Source organism: Lissotriton helveticus, chromosome 3_2, assembly GCF_964261635.1.
Source record: "Lissotriton helveticus chromosome 3_2, aLisHel1.1, whole genome shotgun sequence".
NCBI classification, from domain to species: domain Eukaryota; kingdom Metazoa; phylum Chordata; class Amphibia; order Caudata; family Salamandridae; genus Lissotriton; species Lissotriton helveticus.
Window position 1 is genome coordinate 78006033 of NC_136062.1, and position 3891 is coordinate 78009923.

The window sequence follows — 3891 nt, forward strand, 5'->3', positions numbered from 1 at the left end:
AGGATGGACCTCTCTTATGTTGGTGGATTCGATGTTAGTAAATAGTAGGTCTAGTGTATGACCGGCTATGTGAGTGGGGCCCACTACCCACTGCTTGAGGTTGAGAATCCCCATGTCATATTCCAGCTGGGAAGTACCTGGAGCATCCTTTTTCTCATAGTGGATGTTAAAGTCGCCAACAATTAGATAGTTTTTATGTTTTAGACAAAGTGGCAAAAGTTGATTCAGTAGTTTGGCACTAATACTAACTTGTTGTCTGGGAGGGTTGTATATAACTGCACCCGCAAGGATGGTAAGACCCTCATAGAGTACTTTAAAAGGCAGGGTCTGATGCTCAGTGTGGGTAGTTGTTAGTTCCACAAGGCATGTTAAGTGATCCCTAAATATCACAGCGACCCCCCTCGTCTTTTACCAGATCTATCTAGCGTAACAGTTTTATAATTAGGGGGGAGGGCGTTGGCTAGATCGGGGGGCATTGGTGTCGGATAGCCAAGTTTCCGTAATGAAAACTAGGTCAGGGGTCTTTGATTTAAGTAAGTCCCAAATATCCAGGGCATGTCTAGGTAGGGATCTAGCGTTAAAATATAGACAGTTCAGGGTCAGATGGTTTCTAACGTGAGTTGTGTGATAGTCTAATGAAAATTGACCCATACAGGACCAACGACAGGCGAGGCAGGAAATTGGTCCGTAAGATAGTCCTGGCCCCGTTTGGGTACATAGGTTAGTTTTATGACCCTTTTTATCTTCCCGAAGGGCTAACAGCTCACTGCGGGAGTAGCAGATAAGTGTGCACAAGTTTCGAGTGAGACCCACAGGGGGTATAGCCCCTAGTCCCGGCCGGTCGCGGACGGGCACAGACGGACTTGCCTTAGGCGCGCCCGCTGCGTTCGTCCGCTGCGCGACCGGAAGATGCACATTTTTTATGCAGGAAGGGAGATGGCGGCGGGGGCGTGGCCTCTCAAAAGGGGCGTGGCCTGTGTGCTCGGCGGCAATGGCGGGAATGGGGTTTGTGGTTTGTCCCGCAGCAGCGCTAAAATCCGCTGCGCGGGTTTCTCAGGAGTGTGGTGGAGCCCTGAGCAGAGTACAGGAAAACAATAGGTAAGGTTTAAAATGCAAGGTATTAGTGACACTCAAAGGTATTAAAAACGCTAGTACAATCCTACTCCCAGCTTGCGCCTCAGGAGAATTCACTATCTGAGTGGCGCTTTCAGTCAGCGTCCTCAAGTAGTGGCGGCGGGGGCGTGGCCTCTCAAAAGGGGCGTGGCCTGTGTGCTCGGCGGCAATGGCGGAAATGGGGTTTGTGGTTTGTCCCGCAGCAGCGATAAAATCCGCTGCGCGGGTTTCTCAGGAGCGTGGTGGAGCCCTGAGCAGAGTACAGGAAAACAATAGGTAAGGTTTAAAATGCAAGGTATTAGTGACACTCAAAGTTATTAAAAACGCTAGTACAATCCTACTCCCGGCTTCCGCCTCAGGAGAATTCACTATCTGAGTTGCGCTTTCAGTCAGCGTCCTCAAGTAGTGGCGGCGGGGGGCGTGGCCTCTCAAAAGGGGCGTGGCCTGTGTGCTCGGCGGCAATGACGGGAATGGGGTTTGTGGTTTGTCCCGCAGCAGCGCTAAAATCCGCTGCGCGGGTTTCTCAGGAGCGTGGTGGAGCCCTGAGCAGAGTACAGGAAAACAATAGGTAAGGTTTAAAATGCAAGGTATTAGTGACACTCAAAGTTATTAAAAACGCTAGTACAATCCTACTCCCGGCTTCCGCCTCAGGAGAATTCACTATCTGAGAGTACAACAACTTTATAAGCACGCCTTGTATGTCTCAACTCAAGTCTCAGTGAAACTCTACTGAACCCCTGACAGCCTTGGCACAAGCAGAAGGGATTTCCCCAGAAAAAATGATTGCTAATTTCAAATAGTTTCCAAGAGGGTGCTTGGCGTCCAGGGCCTAAGTTATATCCCAGCATCCACGGCCCCTTCCACGGAGCCAGAGTGATCGAGCTAAGTAACATGCCCATACTACTGATTATTTATCTCGGTATATGTTGTTCTTCCTTCCAAGGGTGTGCCAATTACGCCACCACCCCCTCCCGAGATCCATGGTGTGTGATTTACTCACCATACAAGTGAGACATTTTACTATATGTTTTTTATTAATGAGGTCACTGGCCATTGGTCCATTGATCTGCATTCCACATGCTGATTTGCTGACTTCCATATAGGGGCTACCTTGATCCTAAGAACCACCTGTAGTCCACAGCACCCCTATGTATAACGTTACTTCTCCTGGGACATAATATGGTGTTAACTATACTGTTATTTCGCCATCCACTGTCCTCTCACCACAACTGGAGCACTGTAGATATACCTAGGAGCATAGCGCATTTTAACTGTTTGTTTTGTCTCCTATGTGTATGTCTTTGTCTTTTTTTCCCACAGGTGCATACACACTGACTGTGAGGTCCCCCTAATGGGCAGACCCTAGAAGAAGTTTTTCACTTCTTCATGCACTTTTTTACAACGAATTTTCACTTTCACGTCCCTAGGTCAGGGTGGGCCTTAGAGTGCATACACCTTTTGTCCTGATGAATGCCTGGTAAAATTACACCGTTTCAAGGCAGAAACATGTTGACTGATTATTAAATTCGAGAAAAAAAAAAACAATCTATTTGGTCTATTTCCCAACACAATTTTAACCTGTCCAAGTGATCAAGCAATAAAAAATTTTGGGAGACACTGAAGACAATTTTTATACCTTCACTCCCTAATAATTATCACTCACGTCACGCCTATTTCACAAAACCTGCTCCGCAGTAGTTCTGGCGTCGAAGCACACTGAATAGGCACTCGGCCTCTTCAGTGGGGCCCAATGATGATGCATGTCACCAACCAGGGTGGTGAGTGAGGGCTTTCTTCATTAACCCAAAAGGGTTATATACTGCTCCAATTGTACGATAACTGTATTTTTGTGGACACTCTTTTCTTGTTGATACGAATATAACAGGGGGTTAAGAGTGTTCCCTTATCTTCCCTACCTCTCTTCTTGTTGTTGTGTAATTTCAAATAGTACCACCAGTTCAAAATCAAGAAAATAGCACATTAAAACGTTGAATTGTATTCTCAGTTTTCCTTCTCGGTTCCAGGCCCACAAGCAGCCTCAGAGTTGTTGATGCCTAAGAAGAACCGAATCTCTATCTATGAGCTCCTGTTCAAGGAGGGAGTGATGGTGGCTAAGAAAGATGTCCATATGGCCATGACAAGAATGCCCCCAACATGTCACGTAGGCCATGCAGTCTCTAAAATCACGTGGTTACGTGAAGGGACAGTTTGCCTGGAGGCATTTCTACTGGTATCTCACCAATGAGACTTCCTGCATCTGCCCCGTGAAATTGTACCAGCTACTCTGCGCAGAAGCCACCCAGACCTTTGGGCCTTGCTGGTGAGTGCCCTGCACGTCTCAACCGTGGTGAGGCTGATAGAGACACTTACAGACCCAGTGCTGCTCCTCATGGTGCTGACAAAAAGGCAGCAGAGTTCCAGTTCGGTGGTGGATTTGGTCGTGGACGTGGCAAGCCTCCTCAATAAATTCTCTTTTGGATTATCGATAATGTCATTATGCTACATAGGAAATTTTAAAATGCAAACTTCTAGTTATCACCAGGAAATATTCCTGGCTATGCTATAGATATTACAGGTTGTACTTGTGGGCATGAATACATGTAAGAGTTTGGGTCTCTTACAGTGGGTGGTAGGGCAATGGAATACGACTTTCATTCTGTTTGGCTGTAATAGAGCACCTAGGGCCTGATGTACAAAGCCATTTTGTCGTTGTAATGCCAACAATTCTTAAAACTGCATGTTTCTGATCGCAAAATGGCTGTTTGTTATGTACTAAAC

At 46.7% G+C, this 3891-nt stretch overlaps 1 pseudogene; it reads left to right on the forward strand.

Moving 5' to 3' along the window:
• The first annotated feature begins 1282 nt into the window (after positions 1-1282).
• LOC144826126 (small ribosomal subunit protein eS10 pseudogene) lies at positions 1283-3579 on the forward strand (annotated as a pseudogene).
• Positions 3580-3891: the final 312 nt, after the last annotated feature.